This window comes from Scardinius erythrophthalmus (assembly GCF_964197995.2).
Source record: "Scardinius erythrophthalmus genome assembly, chromosome: 19".
NCBI classification, from domain to species: domain Eukaryota; kingdom Metazoa; phylum Chordata; class Actinopteri; order Cypriniformes; family Leuciscidae; genus Scardinius; species Scardinius erythrophthalmus.
In genome coordinates, this window is record NC_138239.1 from 35,402,465 (window position 1) to 35,425,443 (window position 22,979).

A 22,979-nucleotide genomic window follows, 5' to 3' on the forward strand; every position below is an offset into this window, starting at 1 on the left:
CGGTCTAAATTGCAAGCTTTTTTCATTGCTTGGTTGTGTAATTCATTATATAGGCAGCATAACAGTAGAACATGTATAGTTAAACTCAATGAAGTGCTATTGGAAGACATGTTGTCATAGCTTCTTGGTACATAACGGCTACCGTAGTTGCAACACGTATTTGAAGAAGCGAGGTGATAGAGAGCACTATTCGTTTGAAAGCAAAATACAATTTCCTACACAGTGTACCTTTAAGAAAACTGTTCTTTAAGAAAAATGTTTGGAAAACGTTCTTAGAACAAAATAAATGGATAAATGGATAAGTCATTTATAAGCAATATTCCATTAAAAAGACTTACCAATTTTGATTTCATGGTGACTTTTAAGACTATGATTCACATGCTAGCTATGTGCGATCATGCTTTCACGTCAGCTTTTGTGTAGACAATGTCTCTAGCCTTAATTAACAAACCCATATCAGTAATCGAGAGCCAATTTTTCAAAACTTATCTGCGAATCATATAGCTAAATGGTTTTTGACTGTATCCATTAGTGCCCATAACAAAAGATGCTAATTTACAATGTGGTACACAGCTTGATAGCTACTGATACTGTATGTAGAGTTTTCACTTTAAACCACACAGAGTTGTAGCCACAGCAAATATATCAGCACACTGCTAATGAGCATGACAATCAAATCCATTATCGAGCCTTCAAAATAAAGTAGGATTAAGGGAGTGTAACATACCCGTGCACAAATCTGGCGCACACAGATGCACCTTACAGGCTATGACACAAACACACGCACACACAATGACAGGGGTGTTTACCTTTCTTTTTTCTTTAATTAAAGCATGCTGTAAGTGTGAAATGAACTCTATCCTGCTCCGCGGCTGACGGCTCTGAGTGGGCGGCTCATTCAGTTTGCTTTTGTCTCTCGCGTAATTATCACCCGCTATAATGAGAGCGCAGCATGCGTCCACTAGCAGCAGGATGAAAGCGAAACTGTAGAAATAGTAAAGGACAGACGGAGAGAGATGGAAAGAAGGAAGGAATGAAGAAGAGAAACATGGGGGGTGAAGGAAAAGAAGGGCTGGTTTATTAGCACCTTGAAGAAAGAGTCCCGTGATAATTGACCATTCTGCCACCCTCCTGAGGAAATGCAGAGAACAGAGAAGACGAGAATAGGAAAGAAACAATGTACAGGGTGATAGATGGCACAGTTTGGAGGGATAGTCTTATATAAGCTGCAGGAGACAGAACGGCCCTTTAGACATCTGTAAAAATGTGTAGATTCATCCTGATTAGTTTGTCTTGTACTCTGTTATCAAATCACTTCTTCTCTTTGTCTACATGAGCTACCAGCTGTCCCCTATGGGTGAAAGACAGATAACTTACTTTCTCCTTATGAAAGAAATATCTTTCACTCATAAGTTTTTAGCATTCGGAAAGTTATTCTTAGGGACACCAAATGAAGGTTCACTGTTAAAAATAAAGGTTCCCAAAGGGTGTTTTTGCAGCAGTGCCATTAAAAACCATTTAGTTTCCCAAAGAATCTTTTAATGGAACCGTTCTTAAAAGAACACTTTTTTTTTCTTAGTGTGAACTTTTTAATAATCTAAAGAACTTCTTTTCCACTATAAAGAAGAAACTTTTGTGGAATGGAAAGATTCCATGGATGTGTAAGGTTCTGGAACCATCAATGCCAATAAAGAACGTTTATTTTTAAGAGTGTTGATCAACATAATGCTTTGAAATACATCTTGCAGAAGATCTCAATGTTCTGCTGATGATTCTACCACATGTATGGACCCTCTGATATTGCACACAAAAAATGGCAAGAGCTTCCTTAGTCAAAGTCATAGTAACAAGCTGTAACAACGAATGCTTCCGAGAAATATAGAGTTGCTGGATTTGCTAAAGTTTCTGAGATTTGCAGCATCAAATCTGTGTATGATTTCCAATAGTTTTGTTTCGAAACACACTGTTGCAACTATGTAAAGATATCCTGGAGTAAACCAGTAATCCACAAGGCTTCCAGAGTTATATCCCATTATCTTACTAGCCAGACATTTAACCATTTGAACAAAGTCTGGCACATATTGTAAGTTATTCTGCAACAAACTTTGTTCCCCTCCATCCAGAAGTAATAAACACTGAATATTTCAGTGAGTCGCTCAAAGCGCAATATGCAGATGCGCTCAAAGGATTTGTTGGCAAACATTAAAACAAGAGCTAGCCATTTGTGCTTCTTACAAAACTTTTTTTCTTTTGAATCGTGATGCCTTGAACCTTGAAAAAAAAATGCAATTCAATAATTCTTTTCTCAGAAGAATTTACTGAAAAACCCATTTTATTGGTCAAATCAATCGCACATTAAAGTTCAGGCTTCAAGCATTCACGGCTGGATCTGAGTACAACAAAAATGCTTAACTGGTTTGAGATTTTTTTTAAAAGCACCCCACACACTATACAGCATTTTTCAATGAAATGCGGTGAAAACTTCGGGCCCTACTTTGTGTATGTGAGGTTTGTTGAACCTTTTGATGTGGCCCCTTGTTAATAATATTTCAATAATTGAACAACACATTGGCATGTTCACGGTTTATGAATAACATGCAGGTAAACAAATAGTATAACAAAACATTTAATCTTTTTAAGGCCCATTCACTCCAAGAATGATAACTGTTTTGTCCTATGCCGCTTTAAATGCTAGAGCTCTTTAAAGCTGGATGGATTCTGATTGGCTGTCAATGGATTTATCATTCATGAGTTGGAAAAAAATCGTTCTGAATGTTATTCCAACTATATAATTTCTCTGTGCAGAGGTTGTAGTTTGCTGACTATTCTTTTAAATGTAGATTATTATTATAATTTTTTTACTATATCTTTATCATTATTATTATAGGTATCATCCTTGATGTGAACTGGCTTTTAATGTGTGTTTTATTTAGATTTTTTTCATTTTTTTTTTTTTTTATTTTTTTTTTTTTTTGCCAGCCAAACTAGCAGTGAAAGTCAGTCTGGAATGGCTGTGTTATCTCTCACACATATGGTCACCTCAGGGACATTCTGATTTTCCACTGACCAAATGTGCACTACAGGCGCAAAGTTTAGTCCACTCCTCAGTGCAGTCTGTCAGATAAAACAATTGAAATCCTCTGAAGGGCCTGCAGAGACCACACACAGATGCTTCTGTCCTCCAGTTCCCCTCTCTGCATTAAATCATTGCAGTACTGTTAAATATATATGCTAGAAGAACATGGGCAGATCACAGCTACAGTATTAAACAATTCTGTTAGCGTTTACTCCAAACCTTGATGATTCTTTTCCATTGTTGAACACAAAAGGAGAAATTCTGAAGACTATTTTTCTCTTGAGTCATCAGCCCTATGAAAGCTTTGTGTAATGAAAACAGACTGAAATGTCTGTTGTTATTCACAAAAAAAATACAAATTCATTGATCCAACCCAATATGATTCACTTACTTCTGCCATGAATTCTCACGAGCATGCACGCCAGGTGACTTCAGAAGTCCTACAAGCTGTATTGACCACTTTTATGAACCCCCTTGTAATGACCCCTTTTTGAAGCTTAAAAGCCCTAATATTGTGAAATTGCATGAATATAGCATTCAGTACATTATACAAAAGTGATCCTTTTATGTTCCACAGAGGAAAGTCTTGCAGGTTTGTACTGACATGAAGGTGAGTAAATTATAACAGATCTAGATTTTGAGAGTCTAGGCCTGGCAGGAAATTTTTTGTTAAACACATTATTTTGTTTTGTTTGGAATACATGTAATTCACAAATATGTGAATCGGAAATGTCAGATTCTGAAATTGGATTGGATTCCTGATGAAATTCAGTGCATGTAAACATAAATAATGAGTAATGGGATGGGATGATTTTTTTTTTATTTATTTTACTATTTGTTAATGCATTGCTATATGGTTATTTGACACAATCAAGAGTCACAAGATTCAACTTCCATATGATTGGAGAAAGCGCTGCAATAATGTTGAATATCAAAGCCACATCACTGCTTTCACTGCATCCTAACTGTTCGTTAAATTACACTAAGTCCAGCCACTTAAAGCAATAAGTTTAAAGCAAGACATTACATTATTTTCCATGCACTGGTCCATCTCGAGATTTTGGGGTTATTTAGCTTCCATAACATGTTTTCTTTCAGAGTAGTGGAAAGAAAATATCCAAAATACACATTTAAGTGTTTATTTTATTGCACTTTATCTATTTCCATCCGAGGATTTCAACAACAATACATATCTTTAAATCCATTTTCTCAAAATCATTTCATTTAGAAGCTCTTACATACACCAAAACGTTATAGTTCTGTTCATAGAACATTCAGCTGATTTTATTTCTAAAAATGTTGTTATTTTTGTATTCATGGAGTGATAAAAATAGAAATTCAAAATATAAAAGCCTTTAACAACAAAATGAAGCCAGAATTTTGAACCTGGCTTTATCCAATGTTCAGATTTCTGTTCTGGAAATGTATGCAAATAAGTGCATATTTAATCTGACATCATAACATATGTATGTTCTTTTTTGGATTCGTTTTATTGTGTTTTGGTTCTGTATTCCCTGTTCTGGTTTGCCTGTGTTCCCTAGTTTAACTTCTTGGTTGTTAATTAGTTCTATGCACCTCTTTCTGTTCAGTTGATTACTCTTGCTTGTATTTAAGCTCTCAGTTTTCTTTGTTTCATTAACCGGTTTTGTTTATGTGAAGCGTGGTTATTTCCTGAGCTTCTTCCCTTTGTGTTCCTAGTGGAATTTACTATTAAAGACTCCTTTTGTCTTTTGTCTTAATTTGATTATAACTGGGGAAGTATGGTAAGCTTCTGTTAGTTCATTTTTTTACCCTTTTCTCCTGTAGTTTCTTGCCTTGTGAACAAACACACTGACAAAATCACCTGAACCCGGATCATACAGTATGTTTCCCCTGGGTTGAGTTGATATGCCATTCAATAGAAATCAAAGACATGCTCAATGTGGAATCAGCTACAAATACGAGTATTGCCTTTTAAACTTGCGTGATTGAGTACAGTGTCATGAAAGTTTCTGGGTGATGTGTTATATGACTGAAACTTTTCACTGATGTCCCAAAGCCATTTACAGAGCTGCTGCTCATTTGCTACTGATGTGAAAACATAAAGCGAGACAGTACTGTACATGTCAAAGATCTGAAAAATTATTCCATTAAGCCCTTCGCTTCAAAGTGCGTGGTTGGGAGAGGAATACGAATGGCTTTCACCCACAAACATTCGCATGAATATTTCATGATTTCCTGTTTATTATGTGGAATTAACACAATGACTCTGGTGGTTTTTGGTTGCTTGTGTGCAGCCTACACTATAGCCTTCACTCATTTCGCATACTATCGGATCTCCTATTAAAATTCATATGAATCCTATTCAGTTAGCTTAGCTCTAAGCTCATTTACCCGACAGAACCCGTCATAAAACTTGAGTCTTATTAATCCACGGCAAAGTGATGCCAATTGCTAAACACGGCACACGTGTGTATGAAAATGCCTACAATATGCAGATACATTCACAGGGATAAAGAGACACTCAATTTATGGAAAGCAGGCTGTTGTTTAGGACACACAGGATTAGACGAGTGCCCTTGCTGTGTTTATGGGATTTCTTTGTGTGCTGGCAGAGTCCTCATATGTTTTGCAGGGACACAACCCTTTATTAATAGTTAACCAGACTGCTAGACCAACAGATTTGATTGGAGACCAACAGAACCAACTGTCTTAATTGCATACTTAATCTAGACATGCCGATGGAAAAACACATGATCTGGAGTTTCACGTATGAGGCTGAAAAGTTTCCCTTGCAGATTTTGCTCTTTTACACACTGACCTACAGAAACCTGCTTGGGTTCAAATAGATTTCTGTGTGAGCTGTGCTTCATACATCGCTTCTAGTGGTCGACCGATATGGATTTTTTTATGGCTAATGCCTATATCTTAATAAGCAGTGTGGCCGATCAATTTAGTGTCAATGTTACTAAAATAACACTGATTCAAATACAGATACAAATCATTTTGCCACTGGCACAGATACAAATATTGGCTTCGCTGCACACATTCAGGAGCCATTATTGTATTTAAAAAAAAGCTACAATCTGCAACACTGATTTACATTATCATGTGCATACATAATTATAAAAGTACACATTTCAAACATTAATGCAACAGTTTAAAAATCACACACAAATTATTCATTTTGGTTAACTATTTTCCACATTATTGTGAGACGTTTTTTGAATTTATAAAGTGAACTACACATTTTTTATTCCTTGTCATAGTTATTCCATAGAATAACCCCATTGACAGACATACATCTATTTTTTTTAATTAGTTATTGTCCTTATTTTTTTAAACATGTACATTTGCCTTAGTTTATACTGACTTTTTCTCATTTCAAACAGCCTCCAAATACAATTAGGTAGTAAATAATTACTATAATGATTTATACATTTGTAACGTCAACTAAATCAACAAATTTTAAACCATGCAATTGACCCTTCGCTAAGCCACGCCCGAAAACCGCCACAGGCCAATCGTGGCTTAGCAACCGTAACTAGGCGCGGGAGGTCTGGCAAGCTTTCGAGTGAGGGAAACATGCCGAAGCGTTGTGCGTATGGATTGTGCAAATCTGATACCCGGTATCCTAAAAGTTTAGACGGGGTGGTGGATTTTGTTCCCTTCCCGAAACCAAAAACCCAAGGCAAGGGGAGAAATGCTGGGCGTCATCTTCATTTATATAGCGCTTTTAACAATGTAGATTGTTCCAAAGCAGCTTTACATTGATAATAGGAAATTTAAAGTAAAGTGTTTTGGCTTTATAGAAGCTCTAGAATAAAGTTATTGTCCAGCTCGTGGATCAAGCAGTGTGATTTAAGGCAAGACGGAGGCTCACTGACATAACTTAACGTTACTTAAAAATATATTTCAGCATTTTGTTAATCGACGGCCAAACTAATAACATTACCCCAATCCGATTGCGACTCTCCCGGGGTTAGTTCTAGTAAAAGTAAAAGGTAATGTTAGTTAGTAAAAGGAGGGAACATCAGGGGGCTTGCTGGAGATCTCCAAGGAAAAGGCTAGTATGCAAACTTAATCAGTTCATAACAATAGTCACTAATGTGACCCACGACGTGTGAGCAGTAGCCTGGCGCACTCAAAATATAAGCGTGAGAATGTTTTCATTGCAAAGTGGTCAGGCTAATGTCTTGTGTTTATTCCACAATACTTATGGATAAGCTGTTTGATTTATAAATATTAGAATATTTTCAAATTTCACTTACGCTGCTGTGCATGCACATAGCTGTTCCTCAGTTTGTGTGTTTCCCATTTGAATGGTCAGCGTATGAGGCGGCTGCTGCTTGCGCTGCCTGGGACCTAACGTTACAGGCTTTAGCTTCAATTTTAATGAAATTATTCTCTAATCGTTTGCATATTATGTCGTGGATATATCCTTCTAAAGGCTGATTTATACTTCTGCGTCGGAGCCTCTACGCTGTATGCAACGCGTTGGTTTTCATTTATACTTCTGCGTCGTTGTCCGCGTTCACGCGCGCAGAGGGAGCATGTGAAACCCGAGGGAGCGGTCCTAGCAGACCAATCACAGCGCTTGCATCCGCGTAGAGTTGACGCGTTGTTACATTTTTGGAGAGGTGCACGTCAGGGTACGCCAAAGGGTACGCGCACTACACACAGCCTACGACGTAGCTACGGCGTAAGTTCGACGTAGAAGTATAAAGTGGGCTTTATGCATACTGCAGTCCCTTTTGTTTTGCTCTCTCATATTTTCACCTGTTCGCCACAAATGAATAATTATCTCCTTGGGAATGTCTGAAACCGGTGCATTCATACTGTAATAGACGTGCCAGGCGCAAAAGCTTGACAGGCGTAGCAACAGTAACTAAGGAGGGCGGGGCTTAGCGAAGGGTCAATTTACTAAATAAATTTGTTGGTTTGTAATAGTCAACCTGATTTACAATGTTTATTGCTCTCTTCTGTAACATACTGTATTTTGGATTTAAGTTGGTTTTATATATGTGACCCCATACCTCCACACAGGTACCATACTCACTCATTGTACCATACACAAGTAATGTATGGTACAATGAGTGAACAATACAATATATAATGAGTTTTGATTCAAAATGTATTTTGTTTTATATAATATTGCAATGGATTTAGACATTTTTGTTTTTACATTATTTATTTGTGGGTTCTGTCACAGTCACCAGCTGGTGTGCCCAGGTTGACCACTAGAGGGCACTCCTTCTCTGACCTTTGCTACTCAACCATGAACTTCAGTACCCATAATCCTTTGCCCGGACTTATCATGAATTATTCCATTCACCTGTATGTCATTACATTGTTTGTCTCACACTACTTATACCATGTCCTCTCTGTCATTTCTTATTGAGGTTTTGTAATTGTCACACTGCATGTCTGAGCACTCTCCCTTGTCTCTATTTTTTGTGGATTGTTTGCAAGAGTTTTGACCCTTTGCCTGGCATGACTATGATTCTGGATTTTCCAATAAAACTGCACTTGGATCTAACTTGTCTCTGAGCAATCCGTGACAAAAACCTTGATCACCTCAGATCCAGCAGAATGAGAATTCGGATTCTTCCTACAGCCACTAAGAAGGAGCGGAGGGCACGACGTCAAGCACTGACTGCCCTGCGTCAGCAGGGGTGCAGGGTAGGTGGATTTGCTCAGCTATTTTGGTCCCTAGCTGTGGGGCTGGAGTAATATTTGTTTTTAATGGATGCCTGGACTACCCATTGCCTCCGTGGGAGGTGGAGGAACTTAAAACTCTGGGTTTTTGGGGCTTCATTGACTTCAATATCGAAGTCAAGTTGTTACTCCTGGTCCGGTGGAGCCTATTCCCAAGATGGCCGCCGCCATTCCAGAGCCTCGTCCCAAGGTGGCCGCCTCCATTCCCAGAGCCTTGTCCCAAGGTGGCCACCACCATTCCAGAGCCTAGTCCCAAGATAGCCGCCGCCATACCAGAGTCTCCAGCCAGAATGACTGCCGAGCCTGAGTCTTCAGCCAAGATGGCCGCCACGCCAGAGCTTCCAGACAAGATGGCCTCCACGCCAGAGCTTCCAGCCGCCATGCCACAGCCTTGCCCTTCCAAACGGAGGAAGAGGAGGTGGAAGGGTTTCTCCGTCTCTTAAGGCCCAGAGTCCGCTGCCGACCCGGAGGCTGTCCCAGAGCCCACTGCCAGCCTGGAGACCATCCCAGAGCCCTTCCCAGAGTCCGTCCCGTGCTCCTTGCCCTGCCGGCACTGCCCTTGATGTCTGTCAAGCCAGAGACTCTGCACGTCATGCCAGTCAAGCCTGGGTTTCTACACCTCATGCCTGTCAAGCCTGAGTTTCTTCACATCATGCCACTCCAAGTCCCTTGATCTGCTGATCCCACTTCAAGCTTCCTGCTCAGCTGGCACCAGTCAAGCTCTCTGATCTGCTGGCCCGGGTTCCTGAAAAACCTAAGCCTCCTTGGTCCATCCCTCTGTCACCACCATGGTCCTCTGACGGGGACTCCAGATGTGACTTCGTCTCCTGTTCCCCTTCCCCTTCATGGACTTGGCCCATAATCCTTTGCCCGGACTCATCATAAATTATTGCACTAACCTGTTTGTCATTACATTGTTTTTCTCACACTACTTATACCATGTTCTCTCTGTCATTTCTCATTGAGGTTTTATAATAGTCACACTGCATGTCTGAGCACTCTCCCTTGTCTCTTGTATTTTTTGTGGATTGTTTGCAAGTGTTTTGACCCTTTGCCTGGCATGATTACAATTCTGGATTTTTCAATCATGCTGTGCTTGGATCTTACTTAAGTCTCAGAGCAATCTGTGACAGGTTCAGCATAATTTATGATCAATACACTCTTTCTATTTCCGCATTATTAATCCTAATTTTAGTTTTTATTACTTTTCCAATTACTAAATATTATGAACTTAAATTCAGAGAAAGTGAAACCACTTTGTTTATCAATTCAATTTCCACTGTATTCAGAAGTGGTTCCAAATTTCCCCCAAACAATATAAATTCATGTCATCAGCAAACATTTTAAAATATTTTTAATAACGCTTTACAAATAACATTTATATACCAAACCTTGTTACACCACAAGTGACTTTCATCCGATTTAATATAATTGTTACAACCCTTCACTGGTTTTTAGAGGTCTAGGGAGTGAGAACGTCTCTGTTACCTATGAAGGAGGGAACGGAGACGTATGTAGATGTACCAACGTATTGGGATCGCGTCAGAGAGCCCCTATCATCTTCGAGTGTAAACATAACGAGCCAGTGCACATTGGTGTGCGAGATATGCATCTCACGCTCCACCCTGCAGCGTGGTTATAAATAGGAAGCAGATACAAGCACCAGAGCAGGAGCCCGGCATCAGCGGTGGTCCAGTAATTGTGGGTATGGGACCTATGTCTCTGTTCCCTCTTACAGGGAATGAGGATTACATACATAAACAAGACGTTCCCTTTCAGTCGGTCACGTTCAACGTATGTAGGCATACCGAAGTATTGGAATTCCAAGTAAAACGCCACCTATTGCTGCCACCTTCCAGAGCCCAGCACGAACTTCCCGATCCACACCTTGGGGCAGAAGATGGGAGAGGGCTTACGCCGAGGAAGTCTTCCTGCTGTTCGGCATGACCCATTCAGTCAGACTTTTGGATAACACTGGGAAAGCGTGCCCTTCCCGGGAGAGAGGAATGCTGTGGAAGCCATATCCTGCCCATAGGGAGGTATCATGTGGAAGTTACACATATGGAATGTGACTGAGGTGGTTCCAGCCTATATCGGGGGGAGACAACACTGGTCAGAGACAACAGAGCGGACTCTACCAAGGGAAAGACACGATTCACAGCAGGGAGCCGAATTCGTGCACAAAAATTTTAGCGCAGCCGAGTCTTCATCTCCAGATTCAAGCTCAACCTCCGATGCTGCAATCGACATCTGGTCGGCAAGGGGAGCTCCAAATGAAACGGCTGACCAGTCATGAGATGAGCCAGTGCGATCAATCGGAAGTTCCACATTTTGCGGTGTTTGAGAGGAGTGAGGGGCCCACAGGGACTGGCTACCGGGGCGGGGAAGCCCTCATTGTGATTCTCAAGTCACCCTGGCTCTTTTTTGGGGTTGGCCAAAAGAGGAACTAGATCGAGGCATAGGTAAGGGACTAGGAGGAATAGGAGTATGAGGAATAGGAGTCTCGTCTGTTACAATGAGATGGTCATGTTCCCGCATTGGGAACACAAGTCATCCACAAATGCTGCCTCAGCGTGCTGAATGCCCAGACACGTGATGCAGTGTTCGTGACAGTCAGTCTGCGCCAAGGAAGGATTGCATCCAGAAACAGACAGGTGATATGACATCTTGAAAAAGATGCAGTCACACCTATGTTAGCGCTTTCAGGAATTAGCACTCTCAGTGCTGAAGCACACAGGGGAAATGGCCACTGCGACACTGGGAGGGGATGGTGCTGCCCGCACAGTGAAGCACTAACTCGTAGAAGACACCCTTTGAACCAACCAATACTTTGAAAACAGCAGTTGAGAGCTGTGAGCTCGCGGCCACCGCTGAACACGCCGTAACACCAACACTGCTGGAGAGGCTTCTTCCCGAAGAACACTTGTCACACTCGTTGACTGTAGTACCACTCTCAGAGACTGCATATAGAAGGATCTGTTCGGCTCTGAAGCGAAAGACAACTGGTGCTTGTATCCGCTTTATTTATACCCGTGCTGCGGGGCGGAGCGCGAGATACATATCTCGCACGCCAATATGTATTGGCTCGTTCTGTTTACACTCAAAGATGTTTGGGGCTCTCTGACGCGTTCCCAATACGTCAACGTACGTCGAACGTGACCGTCTGAAATGAAAGGGGAACATTAGGCCACCCTTAAGCAATTACCATTAAAATACTGGGAGAATGAATAAGACCACCGAGAAGCAGAAGAACATGTAAACAAATTCATTACGTGCAATGATCGACCAAGATATATATAAGAAAAAAAAAAGAATTATTATTTACAATCAAGTCAAAATAATTTACAAAAAGAAAATACATAACGACAAAATTATGATACACAGGGCCTGGGGAGAACAAAGGGAAACTGGACAGTGCCAACACAAAGAAAAGAATAAAACAAATAGAATCTAACCCGTTTCAAATAAACTTACCTAATACAAAAGAAAAAAAATGCAGAAAGAAAATTCTTCAACATCCAAGACGTCGGACCTTCCCTGCTCTATCTATCAAAACAAAAATTACAACAAACAACACATGTCCCAAAAATCTAGTGTGTCTAAACAAATAAAACAGAATTAAGTGTGCACGATGTATATCACGTGACAGAAAGATGATAACCCAAAATAAAAATACTACCAAAGATGATAACCCAAAATAAAAATAAACAAAAACAATAAAAGCATAACAAAAATCCCAAAGCGCACAATCACAGCTCAAGTTCACACACACAAAGGTAGGCCAGATCAATCCCGGCCGAGCCCCCAATTTATGTTACAAACCAGATTAGGGACCAATATAAAAACCATTCAAAAAAAAAAGTTACAAACAAATCGCAATGGCCAGTGCAAGAAAAAGATACAATTTATTGGCAATAAAAGTAACAAAACAAAACAAAGGAACATAAAAGCATACAAAACTCAAATCAGGACTTGTGAGCTAACTAATCCAAACTACAGACTTCCGGGTCAGCTTACTTACCTATGCTTTCCCTCTATTCTAATATAACTAAACAAACAAAACTCACAATCCTGTACAAAAGAAAAGGAAAAACAAACTGTAAAACCCAACAACAATGGGTTTCCTGAGATAAGCCAAGGTGAAGAGCCAGCAGTTAAATTGGCAGAGGCCGCAGGTGTTAGGAATAATGAGGCTCCACCCCCATCATATTGGTAATATGCTCAGAAAAAGAAGAGAAAACAAGAGAACAAGCAGGGGCTCTTAACAATTATTTATTTGTAAAAAATGTATATCTATCATCAACTTCTTAACCAAGAGTAGGCTTTCGCTCTTATACTCTTCAGTTTCATCATTAATAAGCTGTGATCAGTAGTTTCAAAAGTTTTTTTTTATTTTTTTTTTTATCTAGGAACGAACATACATATTGATTACTATCCACTGCAGTGGAAATCTCTTCTACCAGACCAATTTGCTCTAAAGCCATATTGATGTTCACTCAATACATTTTGTTTATCTATGAAATTACCAAGCCTGTGTACAAATAATTTCTCAAAAAAATTGAGAGCTGGGAAAGCAGAGAAATTGGTCTGTAATAAAAAAATAAAAAAAGTCTATCTCCAGAATGCAGGGCTCTCAATATTACAGAGCACCTAAAAGGACATGGTGGTGGGGTAAAAATCCATATACTGTATTTCAAAATATTTGCATTTGCACACAAAACTTTAGTGTTCCCCAGAGAAACTTTGCATTTACAACTCAGAATTTTCTCGTGGGGACTGGAAACATTTAATGAGTGATAGCGAATTTTCTCTGGGGAACGCAAAACATTTGCGAAAGCATTGATATATTTTTTCCTCCCATCTCAATTTTTTTCATCTCTATGGTTTTTAGGGACTCCGTACAAGATACCTATCTGAAATCTATTTTTAACTTGACATGGCATTATAAAAATGCAGTGCTCATGCTGTGAGACTCTTAAAAAACAGACTGTGATATAAGTGCTGGTATCTCTTATGTGAATGTTTATTATGATTGTCCAGCCATACCTTCAAGTCCAAAAAAGTATTTATTTTCTCATACATTAATGAATTCAGCTGAAATCTCTCTCAACATTAGCAGCCTGACAAAGGAACAAAAACAGAAACAACCACAGCAGAAAGAAGCTTTCTATCCTCTTCAGCATTTGTTTCCCACAGCGCCACTAAACCGCATTACATCGCATCGTGTTTGGCGAGCAGTCGTGTTTTTCATCCTCTCCTGAATGCAAAATTCAGCCCTGAAACAGTGAGGTGGTGGTTATGTAGGTCACTTCCTCCAACTCACAGGAAAAAGGAAGAGGCACAAATTCTTATTATAGCACACAAACACACAGCAGATAAAACAGCTTCAGCCTGTAAAGCAGGCTTACTTATTCTCAAATCATGGGCCCAGTGGCTTAGATAGAGGTAATAACAAACCACTGAGAGAGGATGGATGTTTTCTCCTCCAGAGGAAGGAGGAGGCTGAAAACACCACTGGGAAATGGTCTACCGCGACACACACGCTCCCTGAAATAACTCCTCTCCGCTACATCGTGAGAGTGGGAGGAATATTCATACACTGCTCAGGCTGTAGATGTGTTTGAATAATTACAGTGTTCAATTACATTTGCATTGCCAAGACTGGTAATAACAACAACAACAACAACAACATGAAAACACATTCCAATAATTGCTGTGCATAAAACAGTAATAATTGCTTAAAAATTACTTGCAGCTTGCATGGGAGCAAACTGATCCTTAAATTCAGCTTCTTGACCAAATAATAGTATTTTGGTGTCCAGTGATAAAATACATGGACAAAAGTGAAGAAGGATAATGCAGTCCACTATTGCTGTAAAGTAAAGAATAGCAATAACATGTGCACTGTTAGAAATACAACTACATAAATAAATAAATAAATAAAATGCTAGTAAGTGAGTACAGTATAGTGTAGGTAAAATTAAAAGTACAGTACAGACATTGGGATTCATTCACAATATATATATATATATATATATATATATATATATATATATATATATATATATATATTATACACAGAAGAATACTCACTGAAAATGTATGTAAGATTCAATGCATACACACATAAATTTGTTATTAACTTTGATCTAATGTTAATTCCAAATATTCTAAATAAGCAACCATGTGCAGGTAATCGGTATATAACATGCATTTAGAGAATAGAAAAATGAAATGTATGTATAATGTTAAGAATGTCTTCTTAATTCAAAAAATTTAAAATTCACACAGTATGTCTATATACTGTATATGTGTATATATGTTTGTGGATATGTAAATTTTGGGCACATGTGGTTTCAGTTGTTTCTAAATTTAGAATAAATTTAAGTGCAAATTTACAAGTGAATCAAGATTTCTGTGTGAAAACATTCGCATGCAGATTTTTACGCACAAATTCATGTCTATGCACAGTTAGTGAATGAGAGCTATTGTTTTGCTACACTTGTTAGTTTGTTGCCATTATAGCTGTTATACAGTAATGTTCTTAGAGCCCCAGACAGACGAACCAAAGGCTCATACTTGTGAAACAGATTTTGATTTGATTTGATTTATTAGACAAAATAATGGTGAAAAATACACTCATTTGTCAAGGATAACACAATAAAGTTTAAACAAAACTTATTTCCATTGTGGTCCTTGATGTAAAGCACAACTTCACTCCTAGAGACAGGTTATCTTGGCACTGCATACTGTTATACTTACAACAATACAATAAGAACACACGTTTCCAAAATATACATCACAATTAAACATCCACCCAAAAACATCAATGCAAATGAATCACTAAAACAACTTGTCTAATAGACAACTTTTAACTTTTATACTAAAGCCAACTATATTTGACAAACTCTTTACATCTAGAGGCAACTTATTCCATTCATGGGCCCCTGAGTCCTCAAACGACCTTCGACCGTACATTGTTTTGATGTAATATCCATTAGACTCTGTATAGTATTACAACAGTGTTTCTCACTTACCCTAGAATAATACATATTAAAATATGAAGGAGCTCTTTTATTAATTATCTTGTGTACCATCTTTAATTCAAAGTGCACAACTCTGCTTTCTATAGGTAACCACTTAAGATGTCTAAAATGGGAAGCATCAACATGTGTAATACTATTCAAACCTAAAACCAACCTTATCAATTTAGTTTGAAATCTTTGTAACTTAACCAGCCATAAACGAGACAAATCGGACATCCAAGAAATGCATGCATACATATGACATAGCACGTATTTTTTAATTTTTGCTTATCCAAAAAACTAACACATCTGGCAAGAAATTTTGTCCAGCATTAACTACCCTAAAATTTTTACCACTTAAATCATTGTCCAAAACACTAACTTAGACTTATAGACAAGTTATGAGCTTTGTTCAGTTTACTTCTCGTCCCAAATAATATGGATTCAGTTTTACCTCAATGCAATACAAGTTTACCAGAGAGCCAGTCTCTTACTCTACAAAGCTCCTCACCTAATATCACTTGTATTTTGAAAACATCCTTGTCTTAAACCAGTAGAGCAGAGTCATCAGCATATACAAACAAATTACAGTCACAAACAGCTTGCATGTCATTTATGTATAAGAGAAATAAAAGGAGGCCTAGGACACTTCCCTGGGGAACTCCATTATTAATGATTGTCTCCTCAGAGAGTATCCCATCAATTTCTACCCTTTGAATTCTCCCAGTTAAATAAGAGTTCAACTAGACTATGACCACACTTGAAACATTGCTAGTATGAGCTTGAAACATTGACAGACGTGTGCTTAATTGTAATGAATGTGCACTTGTAGTGTTCTTCAAATCTTAGAAGCATATTTTAAAAAAGTACTTGTAGATATTAAATTATGAATAAAATAAAAGGCCACTATAGTGTTTTTAAAGAAAGTACACTCTCATGACTATGTTTATTAACACTATTAACAAAGTGCAAAGTGCAAATTATTACAAAGTGTATTATTACACATTATTAACTAACTTTGCACTTTGTAATAATGTGCACTTTAATAATGTGCGGCAATGCATTTAAAAAAATATTTCAAAGACAGTAGGAGTAATTAAAAAAATTACATATACAGTAAAGTTGTAGTACAGTCCTACTTACAGTAAGTAAGTTACTTTTTGGGTCAAAATTTCAACTAACTGCATTTAATATAAATTTAAACTATAAGATATTTTCATGTCATTGTAAATAACAATTGCTCGCAATTAAGTACTTTCTTTTACGTTATATTATTTACGTAGTAAATTTATTTTGTAAAAGTGTGCCAAAAGAGTACTTCTTTTTCATAAGCTCAGCCTTACTCGACAGACTCTCCAGAGAAGAAAGTAATTTGCTGTTGGTCTGTTTTTTGTCACACATGACGTGCAGAAGTCTATCTGCAGTGTAATATGGGTAAATTGCAGAACTTCATCTTTCTTAGCATTCAGCATCAACACGGACAGAACGAGGAGAAATGCCTCCGCTGTCTTCATTAGACCTCTGAACACACTGGACCTCGAGGTTACCAGATGAGGAATGTTTCTGCTGAGGCCTGGGACGACTTTGGACACTGTCAGGACAGAAATGGCTTCTGTTTGAAAGCAATCAATGGCTGTAACCCAGAAGAAGAGCTCTCGATCTAACTCATTCCTCAGAGGGCATATCGCCGACCACAATGGACATGAGGAATGAACGCAATTACGCCATTCCAGAACCAATTATATGTCTGATGTGTTGGCAAAAGCCCATAAATAATATCACACTTCATACATTTTAATTGCCACAATGAAGTTCATGTGAGACAAAGGCATGTGGCGTGTTCATACTCTTGCTTGTTGTGTCCACAAGTCACAGTGAGCAACACAAAGTGCACTTTTGTTGCTACAGCATGAAAGATGTTACACAAAGTTGCAACAAATGCTGCTCCGGATGAAGTTGCTTTAATCAAGATTGAATGAAATTAATGCATTAGACATTTCTTTCTCCTTTTTCATTTTCACTTTTTAGCACTAGGTTAATACAATCAAAGGAGTTTCACTTGACAATGACAAAATGAAAAGTAGCCCATGATTTACTCACCCTCAAGCCATCCTAGGTGTATATGACTTTCTTCTTTCAGACGAATACAATTAGAGTTATATTAATAAACATCAAGCTTTATAATGGCAGTGGCAATGCTATAATTTTACTTTGTAACATGTTAAATCTGGATATTTTTCTTACACAAACTATGGAGTGCCGCAAGGATCTGTGTTAGGCCCTCTATTATTCTCAATATATATGTTGCCACTTGGAAATATTATAAGGAAACATGGAATTAGTTTCCATTGTTATGCTGATGACACTCAAACATATTTCATACATATTTCATACAAACATACAAACATACATATTTCATCACGGTTGAATGAAAACGCTAAATTATCTAAACTGACAGAGTGTGTTAAAGATATAAAAGATTGGATGACGCGTAATTTTCCTTTATTAAGACAAGACAGAGGTAATACTTATCGGTTCAAAAAACCGCCCACAAAACCTCTCACAATACAACTTTAACATAGTAGGATCAGGGCCGTTTGAAGGAATTTGGGGGCCCCAAGCAAAATGGACATGGAGCCCCCCCCCCCCAAAAAAAAACACATCATAATATGTAACCATATTCCGTCCGTTCGAAAAAAAGAGTTGCACTAGCCTAACTGTTTGTTACAAACAGCATTTGCCGTCAGGCAGGTAGCTAACATAAACATATTTTTTCTAGCCTACTTGCTGCAAAATTACACTATTTGTACAAGACAAGTGGAGCTATTTTATCCAGTGGAATTTATCACTTACCACTATCTTTAGGGGTGGAACAAAATTCACAGTTCGGTTCAATACGATACTCATGTGTTACGGTTTGGTATGTTTTCGATACAGCAAAAAAAAAAGAAATGCCAATTTCCTTGATTTATTTATTTTTCTTCTTTTTTTTAATTAAAACTAGCATCATAAAATATGATTTATTTTTACTTTGAGCAATTCTGGAGCTATAATTGACTCTTCTTAGGAGCATATAAAACAAAACAGCTCCTTGGAAAAAATTAAATGTAATTGTATTTATGTATTGTAGTAGTTATAAACAAATGTTTATTTTAGTTAAGATTAACATTTGCATTGTATTCATAATGTCAAAGTAAAACCGACGTAATGTTACTTGAAGGCATTATAGTCTACTATTCCTGCCAAACTATGAGAATGTTTCTCACTAGATCTCGCAGCGATGTTATTACTTCTGTGGCGAATTCAAATGCTTTCTTTACTGTATCTCTTAGCGCTGTGTAGTAACATAGTAACAGTGTCGCATGATCATGATTGGCTCGCGCTGCACTGGTCCAAACTGATAAACAACGGTCCTTCAACCACACAATAACGAGCAGTTTCGTTCCGCTTACATTACGTTTGCCATTTGATGTTGGGCAATGTTGTGGTCGCGCCGGCGTCTCTACATTATGAGCGCGCTTGCCACGCGCCTACATTTGAAATAACGAAATTTTGGTCGGCAGGAAAAATGATCCAAGTCCAACGAACCGTTCGGTTTGAAAACGCGTACCGAACACCGAACCGAAAGCCTCGTACCGAACGGTTCAATACGAATACGTGTATCGTTACACCCCTACTTACCACTATCTTGTTTTTTCTTATCCTCTTATTCCTTTATCTTCATTATTTTCTGGCTTCCTGAAGCATAATTCCGCTTCATGATGACTGCCGAGGAGTTTTTGTATTTTGCCGGCAGCAGAGATCGCGTGATTGGCTGGCTGCTGTCAGCGACTACTGAGGGGGGCCCCCTTGAGGGGGATCCAGATAACAGTGTCATTGCACTTTACTGCATTGACTATCAAAGGGGCGCTCACACAGTTTGTCGTTGCATTTTATTCTTAACCAGTCGTTGTCTTGGGGCCCCAGGCCAGCTCGGGGCCCCAAGCAATTGCTTGGTTTGCCTGTCTTGTCGCGACGGGCCTGAGTAGGATGCCCTGTTACTTTATCCTCTACTGTAAAAGACCTGGGTGTTATATTAGACTGCAACCTGTCTTTTGAAAATCATATTTCATATGTTACAAAAACAGCCTTTTTCCACCTTAGAAACATTGCTAAGCTACGTAACATGCTATCAGTTTCTGATGCAGAAAAGTTAGTTCATGCATTCATGACCTCGAGACTAGATTACTGTAATGCTTTATTAGCTGGTTGTCCTGCATCCTCAATAAACAAGCTACAGTTAGCCGCTAGAGTTCTTACTAGATCAAGACAAACTCATGGCTTCACTTCAGAAGGCCTTTATTAACCCTGGAGACGCGTGGAGCACTTTATTCATGGATGGATGCACTTTTTTGAGCTTCAATCTGTTGGTTGCAATCCACTGCCATTATAAAGCTCGGAAGCGTCAGGGTGTTTATTAATATAACTCAGATTGTCATATATGTCATATACACCTAGGATGATTTGAGGGTGAATAAATCATGGACTAATTTTCATTTTAAAGTGAACTACCCCTTTAAGAGCAAATTATGTGCATTAGAAACAAACTGTAAAACAACTTTGCTTAATTGTGGCGTAAAGGGGCGCTAAGTTATACTAATACTGAATATATTTGCATTGTGCCGTTCAACGTAATGGTATGTATAAACTAAATGTTTTCTAAATGCCATTTCTTATGTTTTTTGAATCAGTATTCATTAGAATTTCAGTATTTATTTAGAAGATAAATGTAATTTTATGCGTCTATGCATTACTTTACGAAAAGCTTATGACCTACTAGCGTCCAGCCTGTGATGGATTGTTTAACTAATCATAACTCTAACATCTAAACTTACTTCTCTTTTGGGCCTAACATTCTAAACACTAGAACAAAATGTACTCTGAAAAATGTTGGTGTCGATGGAAAATTCTGAGATGCTGACCAGACAATATAAAAAAATATACTGTCAAGAATAGAATCATGACATGTTGAGTAATCAACTGAACTTCTAACCTTTCCCATTTTTCTGATGATTTGAGATCTAAATTTCCTCCGACCTAGTTACAGAAGTGTTTGCATATGAAGAACCAATCAAATTGTAGGGAAATTATGTAATGTATCATGTCACTTTTGCCATGCTCATATTCTATAAAAACTGTTGTATTCTTTTTGCTGGTGGGATTCTCTCTGATATTTGGTGGAACAATTTACAAGGTTACAGGTTAGTGAGACACTAAAGACCTTATTCCCGACTCGTGATAGTGTCGATAAGGGGCGAGACTGTCACGGAACACTAAACGAGAGACGAGGATTCAAGTGCAGAGGAGATTTAATAAACAAACACAGACGAAGTACAAAAACTCAGAACTCAGGTATCCAACAGACAGGAACATCAAGGACAGGTAACTCGGACAACGAACCAGCACAAGACTACAAACACAAGGAGGCTAAATAGGGGAACAAACAAAGGAGGGTAACGAGACAGACAGGTGGGACAAATTAACCAATAATCACATAACAAGATGGGAGGGGCTAGACAATAGACAGGAGAGCACATGGCACAAAACAACAAACACCCATGTGCAGCACAAGACAGGACAGACATGTGACATTACCCCCTCCTTAAGGAGCAGCTACCAGACGCTCCACAAGACTCGGACGGGACGGGAGGGACAGACCAGGACGGGACGGGAGGGACAGACCAGGGCGGGACGGGAGGGACAGACCAGGGCGGGACGGGAGGGACAGACCAGGGCGGGACGGGAGGGACAGACCAGGGCGGGACGGGAGGGACAGACCAGGGCGGGACAAGGGGAATGGACAGTTCAGAAATCCAGGGCGGGACACAAAGTTCGGGAGTCCAGGGCGGAGACGACCCCTCGGGCGGCCAGGGCGGAGACGACCCCTCGGGCGGCCAGGGCGGAGACGACCCCTCGGGCGGCCAGGGCGGAGACGACCCCTCGGGCGGCCAGGGCGGAGACGACCCCTCGGGCGGCCACGGCGGAGACGACCCCTCGGGCGGCCACGGCGGAGACGACCCCTCGGGCGGCCACGGCGGAGACGACCCCTCGGGCGGCCACGGCGGAGACGACCCCTCGGGCGGCCACGGCGGAGACGACCCCTCGGGCGGCCACGGCTCGGGCACTGGAACTGGCACCACCGGCTCGGGCACTGGAACTGGCACCACCGGCTTGGGCACTGGAACTGGCACCACCGGCTCAGGCACTGGAACTGGCACCACCGGCTCAGGCACTGGAACTGGCACCACCGGCTCAGGCACTGGAACTGGCACCACCGGCTCAGGCACTGGAACTGGCACCACCGGCTCAGGCACTGGAACTGGCACCACCGGCTCAGGCACCACCGGCTCAGGCACTGGAACTGGCACCACCAGCTCAGGCACTGGAACTGGCACCACCGGAACTGGCACCACCGGCTCAGGCACTGGAACTGGCACCAACGGCTCAGGAACAGACACCACCGGCCCAGGAACAGGAACAGACATCACCGGCTCAGGAACAGGAACAGACATCACCGGCTCAGGAACAGGAACAGACATCACCGGCTCAGGAACAGGAACAGACACCACCGGCTCAGGAACAGGAACAGACACCACCGGCTCAAGTGTGTGCGTAGCCCACACACACCACATGGCTGTGGCCATAATGGCCAGTGTCGCGGTCACTGAGGGCTCAGGCTCAGGAACAGAGACCACCGGCTCAGGCTCAGGAACAGAGACCACCGGCTCAGGCTCAGGAACAGACACCACCGGCTCAGGCTCAGGAACAGACACCACCGGCTCAGACACAGGCTCGACGGCGGCCATCTTGTCTGGGGACACAGGCTCGGCAGGCGTTACGTGAACTGGCTCGGCGGCGGCCATCTTGTCCGAAGACACAGGCTCGGCAGGCGTGACGTAAACAGGCTCGGCGGCAGCGACGACCATCTTGTCCGAAGACATAGGCTCAGGAACAGTCTCTGGCTGGGCAGACGTGACGTGAACAGTCTCTGGCTGGGCAGACGTGACGTGAACAGTCTCTGGCTGGGCAGACGTGACGTGAACAGTCTCTGGCTGGGCAGACGTGACGTGAACAGTCTCTGGCTGGGCAGACGTGACGTGAACAGTCTCTGGCTGGGCAGACATGACGGATTGCTGGGGTGG